Below are 13,570 nucleotides of genomic sequence, written 5' to 3'. Positions count from 1 at the left end.
GGGGAGAGTCTCTTCCGCTTTCCCATACGCACGACACATGGCAGGTAGGTAACGGCGGCCATGGCTTGGTTTTGATTTAATCTAGCTTTGTAGCCTACGCAAATACTCGGTCCGCGTGATCCAGGAGCTCCGGACGTCGGGTCTAGGAATTTGAAATTCCGGACAGGCAGTGGGCACTGACCGTCTTGCCTTGGTCAGATTTGGATTCCCACTGTCTCTTCCACCACAAGTCATTGTGTTGATGGAAGGTCGGCACCAGTTTTTTCCTTATAGGAGGGGTGATTGTGGAGCTCTCCGCGGCCAACTCAAGGCCACCATCCGGGCGGGCGGACCAACGTACGTTCAGGCGACGGATGGTTGCCGGGACACTGCCCCACAGGCTCTCGTCTGTAGGGCACGGTCTAGAACGGGCGCCGTCAGGAGGTGGGTCACCATTGAGATAACTGGCCAGGTGGTCAGTCGTGGGATCTGGAGTGCAGAGCCTCAGACAGGCATGACGCCTAAGCTGCCCGAGAGCGACGGGAGAGACAATGCTGTCAGGTGATGTCAGCATCTTGAAAGCATGAGCTACCGAAAGCGTGTCACTTTCGCGACACAACTTCATGATGCCCAAACCTCCTAATGCACGTTTACAGTAAAAGAACGCGCTGCAGGCCCACTTGGGAAGACGCCACGCCACTTTCAAACACCGCAAAACCAGCCGGTCAAGCTTCAGAAGCTCATAATGTCTGAAGCGCCGCACTCGCAGATGGTATGACGGGGACGGGAAAATGATAGAGTTGAGGGCCAGAAGTTTCTGGCTTGGTGTGAGAAAAGATTCCATTAAAGAAGAAATGTGTTTCTCCAGAGTGGAGATGAAGGGTTGGGTTAGGGATGCGTCCGAGGCGTAGCTGGTTCGAGCGCCGAGGTATTTATACGTCTCGCCTTTGGGGATGACTCGAATTTCCTCCCCGGCAAGGGAAAAAGGTTTCGGGTCGACCCGCAAACGGGACGCCGACACTTTCCCTTAGGACAGGGTGCCACACTTGCGTGGGTTGAACCGGAGCCCGGACCAGGAAGAGAAGGGTTCAGTAGCAGATAAGAGAGACATCATCTGCTGGCGATCGGAAGAAACGAGACAGATGTCGTCCGCATACGCCATACAACGTACTTTAATATTTTCTTTGGCAGGAAGGTTGTAGCCGCAATCCGTTTTGTCACGGACGCCCCTGAGGAGCACCTCGATAACTAAATTGAATAGCAGCCCAGACAACGGACAGCCCGGACGGACTCCCCGCCCCACAGGGATACGGTCGGTTTCACCATTGCCGCAGCGGACAGTGCAGGTGTTGGCGACGTATATGTCGGAGATGCACTCAATAAGGTCTGGGGGGGGCGTCGAAATGACGCAGGACCTCGGCTATGCATTCGTGTCGGACACTGCCAAAGGCGTTTCGAATGTCCAGAAACGCAACCGACACAGGCCTTTTGCGTGACTGTGCATCCGAGAGGATGGTGTCGAGCATGAACACATGCTCATAGACGCCCTCTGTGGGCATGAATCTCTTTTGCTCTCGGCTGATAACATTCCCCTCCACCGCCCATCGCTGCAGGCGCCGGGCCAATACGGCGGCGTAGATTTTATGAATGTTTCGGCAGATGGAGATGGGCCGCCAGTTGCTGACGTCGTGCAGGTCACCCTCAGGGTCTTTACATATGAGTGTGATCCTGCTGGTTCTCCACTGGTCCGGTACACGACGGTTGATCCGGCAGGTCTCGAAAAGGCTGGCCAGGAGTCCCCCTCTTGGGTCCAGGGTCTTCCAGAAACCGTAGGACAATCCGTCAGAACCAGGGGCGGAACCGACATCAAGCGACTGGAGGACCGCCTCCACTTCCCTGGGCCGTTATGGGACCTTCACCGTCATCGACGGGGAAGAGGTTCACATTATTATGCTCGTGACGGTGGGAGTTCATCTACTCGGGCATCTGCGAGCAACTTCCAGCTTTAGGAGCGGTCATGTCGCGTCGAAATCTCTCCTCAATTTCTTGAGGTGGGTTTTCGCAACGACGATCACTGTTTTTTCCTTCAACAATCCGGCAGACAGTTCCCTTCGCGTCCGGCGAGAAGGCGGCTCGCAACCCCACGCCCCAACGATATCGAGCTCCGTTCCGCGCGAACCCCCGCCGTCCGACCGAGGAGAACCCCCGTTCGAACGACGGCGAGCCGCACGAGCCCGGGCGCCACGATTGAAGGGTGGTTTGCGAGGACGTGTCCTCTTGGGCGGCGAAGTGCCAGCAGTCCACTCTTCCAATTCAATGCAGAACCGGTCGAAATTTATGCCACCCGCTAAAGTAAGGTTCACTAAACTGCAAAGAGCTCGCCTGGAGCTTTTCGTCTTACTTTCCCTGACCGGTTCAACAGGGTCTTGGATGGATCGTTGATTATTGGGTGTGATGGACATCCCTGGGGTAGTTTGTTGGAGTCCGGGGTCATGCGTGGCTTGATTGCATGCCATGGTGTCGCTTCGGGATCGAGTCAAGGTTTGGGAAGAGATAGTTGACAGGAATTCATTGTGGGTGGTTTGGGTAGGTGGGGTAAAGGGTTGGGTTTCAGCAGACAGCGTCGAGGTACAAGGTTGTATAGGAGAGATGGAAACAGGATTTAAGGGTAAGGAGGAATGAGATGGGTAGCGTTGGAGAGACTTGGAAGAAGAGGTCTGCATGGGCGGCTTGGAAGAGCTGATTGAGTCCCCAGCTTCAGCTCCGGTGGTAGCCGTCAGAGGCAGAGAAGAAGAAGAGGAGCGCGAAGCCGGCTTGGATAAACCGAGCGAGTCCATTGCCACGGATCCGGTGGAGGTCGGCTTGCGCAGACGTACATGTAGAAAGGGATTTGCACTGACAGTAGGGCCGTGACCGTCCGTGGTTGGGCTATCAGGCGAGGAAGTGGAGGAAGAGGAAAGAGATTTGCTGTTCGACGAGTCGGACGAGTCCCCACTTTCCGACCCAGGTCCGGCCGAAGACAGGCGAGGAAGAAACAGCACATCTAGATCAGGCAAGCTGTCAGCATCAGCTGGGCTGAGCGCCTTCCATGCCTAACAACAGAGGCGTAGGAAGGCCCAGGCTTGGTCATTATAGGGGGCCTGGTTTGGCTCTCCGACGGCGTCGGGTCATTGCTCGGCCAGGGAAGGCAGGTTGGCAATTGAAGGCCCTTGGGACAGGATCGCCAGTGCTCTTGGGCCCCATCCAGCTTGTAAGCTCGAGGGAGAACACGGCAGCACCTGCTACAGGTGATCAGGAACTCGGCGAGCGAACAATGGAATGCTCGCATATGGTCCTGATACGCCTGCACATCTCGGTAAGGTTGAGATGCCCTCCTGCAAGTGGAAAAAGGACAAAGAAGGGGAATAGATTGGGGAGGGTGAGGCGAATAGGGCAGACGGACTGCAGTCTATTCGACTTCGGGAAAGGTAACTCGAAATGGATAGGGTAGCCACGATGTGGTGCGGAATTGCGGATCGGACACTCGTCACCGTGACGAAGTGGCGAGTTCGTGAAACGCAGTGAGCCTACCGGAGAGGCTTCACCATCTGGGTTGAGTGGGTGCCCACTCACAGGAACCAGCTTCCTCGTCGGCCAGCCTAAGCCAGTGGACTCAGAAGGTGGGAAGGAGAAACCAACACCGGCCAGGTTATCTCTTGAAGTCTTCAAACCTGCACTACTTGAAAAGCGAGACATAATTCAAATGAAATAATTATAAAAAGCAGGTTATTACAAAGATTTAAATGTTAAGGCGACGTTTCTAAATTTAGAGATTTAAAAGTGACGATATAAGAACTGGTAGCAGATTGTGATCAAATGAATTTAAAAACCAACGACTTACTAAAGATTTGACTGATAAAAAACAATTTACGTTGATTTAACGTTACAGGATACTATTAGAATGTAAAAATGTTAGTGACAAATAAAAAAAAAAAAAAAATTTATTTACGAATTGGTGGGAGGAATAAGAGGAAAATGATAAAGCTTTAAGAGCAATTGAATGAATGTACAATTGTGACGACAGTTCGTAAACTTTACTCCAGCTAGCAGAGAAACCTTAAACCAACAAGTAGGGTGACCCTTTGATTTGAAATACGATTACTGTAATTAGGAGCGATATATCAATCAATCAATCAATGTTTTATTTGTCAGTAACAGGAACATAGGTGCATGTTTGAACAGTGACGGCTCGTCTATAGAAACTGCAGCACCCCCTGCACATTTCAGAATTTTTTATTTTTTTTTATTAATTTCACGTTTTTTTATTTTCTCTATAGATCCTACCGACCACGTGTTTCATAATTTCTGAATTTTAAAAATTATTATGAGTTTTTAAGTTTTATATTTGGAAGCTCTGAACTGCAAACTCTGCAGTTGCGATCTTATAAAAGAAGAAGAAACAGGAATGGTGACGTCATATTTGGCTGAGGTTGCTTTAAAACTGCACTATTCCGAACTGCAAATTTTGCAGTTGCCTCACTTGCCTGTCAGGCTAGCTATTGTTGCAAGTATACTTTATCGTTTTCAAGCACAATGTTAGGTGGCTGCGACTGATGCTGTTACATGGTTAGACTAATGTGCTTTGCTTTCTGCACTAAAAGATAAAGCTTAGACTAGGCTATCTTTATCCTTCTTACTTAATTACGGTAAATTTAAGCTAGGTTCATTGTTTACTTGCGATAATAAGTTAAGGTCAAAAATCTAGGGGTGTAGCTGTAAGAACAACGCAACTTCTTAATTGGCTAGATTGTTTATCAGCATTTTGCTGAGCTGAGTCTGCCATAGTTACATAAATTCCACATCGCATTGTTATTTTCAGGCTGTGTGTTGATGGTTTATAAGTGCTAGTCTACTTGTGCAGCAAGTTGTAGACTGGTAGAAGGATAGGTTATGACATGGGAGGCTGCAACGTGGTGCTGTCAATTAGAACTTTCATATACAAACAAAGTTCATGAACATTTGAAACCCTTAAAATTCTGCCGTGATGAAATACAGTCTTCATCAACTACTGATCAAGCCATTTCAGAAGCAACAGGTATTTTGCATTAACTTACCGACGAAAAATTGCTCTATTGGTTGCAGCTGTTTCATCAAATAATGTTGAAGTGATTTTTAACCAAATGCAATCTCAAGATATTGATGTGTTGAAAGTACATGAATATATAAGCAATTTCAAAAGGAAACTCAAAAGTACTGCGAGAATTCTTCAAAAACACTTATGGCTGAAGCGAAGGAGGTGTGTGACTGCATATGCGTTGACTTAATGGCTAGATATTCCTTCTCCAAACAATTAGTAGCTGCAAAATTGTTCAACGTTGAAGCATATCCCATCATCATAGAAAAAGAAAAGTTTGAAACTGAACTTGCAGTATTCTGCTGCAGGTCGGACATGCATGAATATTCCGTGTTATTTGAATTGTTGACATTTATTCAGAAAAGTAATTTAAATGATGCTCTCAGTAAAATTTCTAAACTGGTATAAATCCTCATGACCATTCCTATGACCACAGCAGTGCCTGAACGCTGCTTTTCAACATTAAAAAAAATCGAAACTTTTCTGAGGAGTACCATCAATCAAGAAAGGCTCTAATCACTAAATGCTCTTGCCATCATTTCAATGGAGAAAAAAATTTTCGTCTCCCAGACATAAACGACAAAGTCATTTACCTTTTTGCTCAAAAGAAAACAAGAAGAAATGGATTTTGTCTATAAATAAGCTTGGTTTCAGTTGATATGGAGCAGTTTATTTGTAAGTAACTTATGTTTTGTAGTTTATCCCACTGTTTACCTAAGTTGTATCCACCCTAGTTATAGCCTGCATAGTGCATGTGCAGCATGCACTGTAGGAACTTTGTGTCTTTTGTTTATTTGTTATTCATTGTAAAGAAATAACCCATCATAATAAAATTTGTCAGGCAATTCACAAGGAATCTTGTATTTCAGCAAAAGAAAAACTTTGCTGGATCATCCATGGCCTTGACTGAGTAACTCACTACTTAGCGGAGAGTTCAACTCGTCAATGATGCAAAACACCAATTTAGGAAAAGAAATGTCTAGACAATCAATGGCAACAGTTTTGTATTTATTTATTCACAGACACACATAATGAAATCTTCAGAAGACATCCTAAAGTTAAGTATGTACTGATTAATTAATCTTTTAATGTTTCGGGTTAGGCCTATTAATACCCTATCTAATTTGTTAAAACTGGTAACTATTTACAAAACAGTGCTCATATGTATATTATATGTATGATACTACAAATAATTTTAACCAATGTGTATATGTTTATTGTATAGGCTAGATTGTCACTCTCATGTTGGACACTTCCTTGTTACTTGTAAATTAGGAGAAAAAGTCTGCTTTGAATTCATCGTATTTTTTGTCCCAACAATGATAGTTGTAGCAAGATCCCGATATCAATTAAGCAATTGTGTTCAAACTGGAAATTGGTGTTTTCGTGTTTAAATTTCACAACAATTTACTACCAGATTGCTTCTCCAACCGTTATAAATATGTCAAAGAAGTTCACAGCCTGTGTACAAGAACCATGATAATGATTCTCTAAACATTCCATACTTCTCAAAAATGCTTGTAACTCAGCATTCAATAGAATTCACAGGTGCAAAAACATGGAACGAATTTCCTTCTTCAATTAGAAAGAGTGATACAAAGTCACTTTTTGTTCACAAACTTTTAAGCAAACAAAACGGATACGCAAGCGGCAATAGAAAGACTACGTAGAAAGGCTGTTTTTGCATTCTTATGAAGATTCCAGTTGAAATCCGAAATACTTTACAAAAGATTAGGCCTACCTAGCAATAATATTGACTGCTTGTGCTGTACTTTTATGTTTGTAGATATTAACAGCAAACGCAACACTCCATCACTAACACGACACCAAAGGAGATGAGAGCTTCATCAACACCATCAGGACATCATCATCTACCAGCTCATCCATTCCATCACCCACCAGGACAAGAAACAATAACTTAAACTGGATCTCAAACCTCAATCGTCGTAGGCTACTGTGTGATGTGCAGTCTGACCATAGAAAGAGCTCAACATCTGCTCTCCTGGGCCACATCGAAACGAGCTTTTGCCTGAGGATGGGTTTCTTTTATGTCCGGTTTTCTTTCTCCATCCTATTATTATTATTATGACTGCTCATCCACATCAATATTGGAACAGGCAAATTCAATCCACAACACTTTTCATTAGGCTGTCATTCATTACTACATGTGTGCTTGTTTATGTTTTATTTTTTACTGTTTGTTTTTTGGGTTTTGTGGCCGTGCTGACTAGACATAGCCTACTACATGTTTTTCTATTCAGGCACGTTTTAAACCTTTCAAGGTTTTGCCACCTTTTCCCATTCATTAACGTGCTGGTAGGCCTATATCGACTATTGTAGTTAGTAGTATTTTTTTGGTCTCGGACGCGTTAATGACAAAAAATAAAATGATTGACTGATATTCATATTATGAGCATAATGTTCCCATCTATTCAGATTTCTTATTTTGCACCAACCTTTAAGAAAAAGCAATTTTTTTATTTCAAGTTCTAAAAGTCCACATTTTCAACTGCTCAAAATTGTTATTTTTTGTTCTGAAAACACCAGGAATAGCATTTTAGAGCATATAAAAGTGCAAAATTTTCTGGGAGGGCATGCCCCCAGACCCCCCTAGGAAGCTCGCGCCTTCGGCGCTCATCTGTTCGTGTTACATTATTACGTCATACTTACCATCAAAACTTGCAGCACCCCCATCACCAAAGGCCACGAGCCGCCACTGTGTTTGAAATATGCAATTAATGTACACAATGCAAAGTTACACAAGTTAATTGCGCGAAAGACTTCAAAGATAAAGAAGGGATAATTGTCCAAATTACGGTATAAAACTTTAACAAGGTAAGGTTATGATTCAAGTGAACACTTCAAGGAGAAAGGAAGTTATGGAAGATGCGTGTTTCAGGTGCAAGAAAAGGAAGATTTGGCAGACAACTGGCAACACTAGATTACCAATGCATGAGTTTGAATGCCGAGATTTCGATAGTTAACTGAACATGGGGGTTTAATTTGGGAAGCGGGGAGCGGCGTGATTATAGGGTGGCGATGCACCCGGAAGGGAAGTCTACCAGCTTAGGTCGCAGGGGCCAGGCTGGGGAGTCTAGGTACCTGTGGAAGAAAAGTGTGGATCGAAATTTTTGTGCGACTCGTCCGCAAAATTTATAATGGCGGAACGGGCCAGGGAGACGGGCTTAGCTTTCCGTAAACGCAAAAAGGTCAGCTCTATACGGGCCGGGCGGCCGTCGTGTGGGGCGACTGGTACCGGCAGAAGTTTTAAAGCCGGGCAGCGCCCACGTTTCCATCACGTGACCGCAACACAGGTATGTTTGACTCCTATACCCGGTCTGCCCTTATAGTCTAAGCGTAAAATGCGAAAATATAGGGCCGCCTGGAATAAATTGCGACCTTAACAAATTAGGTATCGTTGGAAAGCTTAATTCCTCTAGATTAAGATTATCACTCTCCTCCAACCAGGGACCCTTGGCAAAATAAGTTATGGCCATTTTTCAAGCAACACCTTGCGCCGCTAGTGGCGCAGCTAATCTAGCTATGCTTTCAGCAGAAACAGCAAGTCGTGTAAAATTCTGGCAGTCGAAGTTGCTCCGCTGACCACTGACCAGCTTATTAGCCATGTAGTGGTATCCATGTTGAACTCTGAGCGTTGCGCGAAAAGAAAAAAAAAATAGCCATGAGGTTTGTAAGTAACTAGGCAGTACTGAGTAGGTTTGGGATGGCAAAGATTTTTGATCTACCACTCTGCACTGGCTGCAGTACTAGCCTAAATAGCACAGAACTGAGTACCCTACCAGGCAAGCCTAGTTTAATTTGTTTTGGGAACTGTTTGCAAGAACATCATTATCGGTACCGTAAGTTATGTCAGGTTATTCATTTAATTTAGTTTGCAACAGAAGTCAAAATGTTAGGTACGGTACCGGGCAGCAGGCGATACACAGGTGCACTAGGCCTATAACAGTGTACACTAATGCTGGGCTATGATGAAAGTTAAAGGAAACAGGTCTAAATGTTCTTTACATGCAGCATGTCTAAGCATCTATAGCTTATGTTTAATTTTTAAGTTTTCTGTTGTTCTTTTAGTTGAGTTCTCTTTCATTTAACATCTTGGATTTTAAATGGCATTGCATGCAGGTGTGAAGTATTTGTACCAATGAATGCAGTATGGTAGTAGGCCTAGTAGTAGGCCACTGTTACCAGTGCACTGGTGCACAAACTGACAAAGGAAGGGTGTTTATTGAGACCTGGTAGCTTCTAGTGATATCCATGCAACAATGCGTTTTCTGGTATCGTATTTGCACACTCTATCAGTTAAATAAGGAGGCCAGCCTACCAGTAGGAGCTATGGTTCTTGTTACTTCCGAGACCACTTGTAAAGGCTACAACATATTCAGATATAGATTAAGTTTGAAAGAGCAAATGTGCTGTGTGGCCATTTTTTTCCCTGGTCTGATGTTAGTTTTCTCTCTTTACAGCTTTACAAAGATTTTTATGAAATACCGGTAATGATTTCTAAGTTGTATAGCTTACTTTATTAAACAGTTAGAATTGATAGACTAGTTTTCAGATGTTATGGAGATAATTGAATAGTGGAAAATCAGAATCAAGCTTTTTATAATGAAAGTTTATGCATCAAATGCCAATCTCATAATTTATCGAAGCTACAAGAAGTGAAACGAGGTGGACTGAAGACATTAATCAGCTATGCACAAAACATTGGTGACAGTCATCTTTATCAATATCTAAAAGAAAAAAAAAGAAAGCGAAAGTAGTTGTAAGGTGCATGAGGTGTGTCAAAAACAATGTTATAATGTAGTAAAGAGTCTAAAGAGAAAGGCATTAGTTGAATCGAAAAAGGACATCTGTTATGGGGTGAAAACGAGAAAGCATGCTGGGAGTGAAGAACAGTTTAAATGGAAGGATAATTGTTTTCTTTGTGGCAAAATTTGTCAAACTGACAGAAAGCATCCAAATAGTAGCAAAGCGGCAACACTAGTAACAACATTGCCATTCAGAGACACCCTTCTGTCTTGCTGTTCTCAACGTGAGGATGAGTTTGCTCAAGAAGTAAAACGAAGAGTATTGAGTTGCCATGATTTAGTAGCTGCTGATGGTCGATACCATAAGACATGTTATCTTAACTTCATTCGGATAAAGAATGTTTCATCTGCACCAGGAAGACCAAAGGAACCAGTGAGACTGAGAAATTTTATTGTAGCTTGTGAGTGGCTGGAGTCGGAAACCGAACTGTACTCACTCCAAGAAGTGTATGAGAAGATGCTTAGTTATGTTGAAACAGAGAAACATGTTTACACCATAAAATGGTTAAAGGGTAAACTAAAAGAACGTTATGGAGATAGCATATTTTTTGCTGACGTTAACGGCAAATTAAATGTTGTGTGTTTTCGAAATTTAGCAAATTATTTATTGAATGAGTCATGGTATTCAAATCGCAAAAAAGTGCTCAGGATGAGGCAGAGCGAATTGTTATGATGGCTTCAAAACTTATCATTTCTGACATAAGGTCCTCAAAATATGAATTGGACAAATATCCAAGTAATCAACAAATTCAAAATGGATTAGATTGGCTACCTTCATATTTGAGACTTCTCATGCAGCATCTTCTAAAAGATAAATTGAAACAGATCAGTATAGGTCAAGCTATTGTAAGTGCAGCACGACCAAACACAAGCATCTCGCCTATCTTGTTTGGAGTAGGAGTGGAGTTAGATCATGTTTTTGGTTCAAGATGGCTCCTTACAGAGTTGAATCGATTGGGATTCAGTGTAAGTGCAGATGAAGTGACAAGGTACAAACAGTCTGTTGTTGAAAATGAGAACACAGTAGATTATTTGAATGAAATTGTAGATTATTTGAATTGTGCAGGGACAGTTTTCACAGTGGTCAGCAGACAATGTAGATCATAACGTTCGAACAATTGATGGCCATGGGACATTTCATGCAATGGGAATAATTTGCAGCACTACTGGCGATCTTCTGTTCATCTGTCTTGTTGCTTAGGAAAGCTAAAGATGTTCAATTACCTGAAGAAGGAAGAATTTCAACATTCTGCTGATGTATTTGGGAGATTAGATTCTACACGTGAGCAAATAGCTGATGCTGGAAGAGATTTGTTATTGAAAAGGTTAGTTACTGGGACTGTATTGGTGCACAGTTAATTAAATAAGAAGAAATGAAAATGTTGCTGAGTACCACTCTGAATGAGATTCACCAATAATAATGCTACATTTTGTTGATCTATCAAGGTTTAGTGCAAAACCTGCCGATTCACTTTGCCAACTACGGTACGTCAAGTAGCCTACATGCAGATGGTTGCAACAGCTTCCACTGTTTATCCTGAAAGATTGCCACCCACCGAAGCTGCAATTCGTTTTCATTCCTTCAGAGTACATTTGCAGGTGAAATAATAGTGCGTAGCCTAATGGTATTGTAACACAATACCGGTAATCATTTAGTATAAAAGCGTCTTTGCTCTATAGATTATACCACTTGAAGATATTTTTCAAGAATTGTTTATTGTCGGTACCGTAAACCGGGGCTACTTTGAACGCCAGGGTAACTTTGAACATTTTTTTTTATTTTGTTTGTTCATTGTATGTTTACCTAAAAACGTATCTTCGCTTATTTTATTTTTCTGTTTAGCAGTCAATTTGTAAATAGTGTATGGTAAACTATTTATGGAAACCCTTTCTGTTCGAAAAAAAAGAAGATTGCTGCTTTGAGACTAGTTTGCTTTCAACCTCGATTTTGAGGGAAATAATCAGTTTTGGCAAGGTAAGAATACTTCACTGTGTGTTTGAGTGGTTTTAACGCTTTTGGCCAAGACCTTTTTATCAATTGAAGGGTAAGTCATAAGCAAGTTATATCAATATGCACATCGAGTTTTTTTGTAGTAGTTTTGAAAAGCTTGAGTCATATGCTAGATGGGGTTACTTTGAACAGTATTCTGGGGTTACTTTGAACGTCAAAAGTGGATTTCGAAAATGCGGTATTCATCCTTTCGATCCGCAAAAAGTGTTGGAACGGCTTCCAGACTATGATTTGAATGAAAATGGCGATGCCAGTACCGGTACCGACACAGCTCGCAGAGTGTCAGATGCAGTTCTTGGAGTGCTCAGAATGATGTGGATGAGGACAGACCAAAGAAGAGAAGAAAGAAGATCAATACCATTCCAGGGAAAAGCATCACATGTGATGAGATAGCAGAAGCAGGTGAGCACCAGAGCACATACCGGTAACCATTCTTTTATTTCTAGAATCCTCTGTTTTGTTAGTTTTATTGCAAAGGTTAAATAACTTAATTTTATGTACCAGTACTGGTATTGGTGTCTAATATATTTCTGCTATGAAAGCACATCATTAACTTCATTCGATTTCATTGCACTGCTGTTCTGGATAAATATTTTTGCAGGCACATCTAAAAGTGCAACTGCAGTTACCGGTACGGACGGTGAAGATGAATCGGAAGGCGATGAGTCGTATGAGGACGAAAGCATAGAAGATGGTGCTTCAGAGGATGATACGGTTTCTGATGATGATATTGAAGAAAATGAAGCAGAAGAATCTAACAAAAAATATATTGCAATTGGAGAGTACATAATTGTTGAATACGAAGAGCAACAGTTTCCCGGTAAAGTGACAAGTGTTGAGAGCGAAGGAGCGGTGGTATCGACATTGACAAAGTGCAATCGAAATGGATGGAGATGGCCCCAAACCGAAGATGAGATGCTCTATGAGTGGGATGATATTGTCAAAGTACAGCCCAAAGCCATTCCTCTGAATAACAGAAATATTCTTCGATTTCCTGACTTCGAATACATGTGGGGAAAGTAGTTGCAAAACCTACGTTAATATGAACTGTTTTGAGCCATATTCCTTGTCTTCCTGTAGCATAATAATTGCTATTGCCAATTCGTGTACCAGTTTGTGTAAATATGTTCTCTTCAGTGAAATATGTTGTTTATTGTCAATATACTACGGTACCGATATCAAAAAGGCTTTTTAAAAACTTTCAATGTGTTTAAAGTAACCTCATATACAGCCAAATTTGAACAAACGTAAACAATTCACGTCTGTTCAAAGTAACCCCGTGATCGGGGTTACTTTGAACACCGACAATTTTCTAAAAAAAGCGGTTAAGATAGAGATTAAAACTGAATGTTGTTTGTGCTATTTAGAGACCTAGTTGGTCCCCCTAACATATTGCAATTTAGTGCGGATAGGTTAAGAAACCGCTGATGCACTTCATTTTGAAGTCAAAAAGCGTTCAATGTAGCCCCGGTTTACGGTACGGTAACTTCAAAATATTACAGCAAATTGCGCTATTAAACTGCTGTAAGAAAAAGATGCAAGTTATAGCAAAACAACTTGCGTTATAATATGACTAGCATAAACATGTGGTGTACTACAAATCAAAAATTTTATGGCAGCAAGACTTGATTTATCTAAGTT

General features: G+C 42.3%; 1 long non-coding RNA gene across 1 annotated transcript; it reads left to right on the top strand.

The window, feature by feature from the left end:
* Window positions 1-5,465: 5,465 nt before the first annotated feature.
* Window positions 5,466-7,347, top strand: LOC145777904 (uncharacterized). The gene is made up of 3 exons (XR_014290395.1): window positions 5,466-5,767; window positions 5,962-6,154; window positions 6,879-7,347. It is a non-coding gene; the product is annotated as an uncharacterized LOC145777904 (long non-coding RNA).
* The last annotated feature ends 6,223 nt before the right edge of the window (window positions 7,348-13,570 follow it).

The sequence above is a fragment of the Aplidium turbinatum genome, chromosome 10 (assembly GCF_918807975.1).
Source record: "Aplidium turbinatum chromosome 10, kaAplTurb1.1, whole genome shotgun sequence".
Lineage (NCBI taxonomy): Eukaryota > Metazoa > Chordata > Ascidiacea > Aplousobranchia > Polyclinidae > Aplidium > Aplidium turbinatum.
This window is presented reverse-complemented; position numbering and strand designations above follow the sequence as displayed.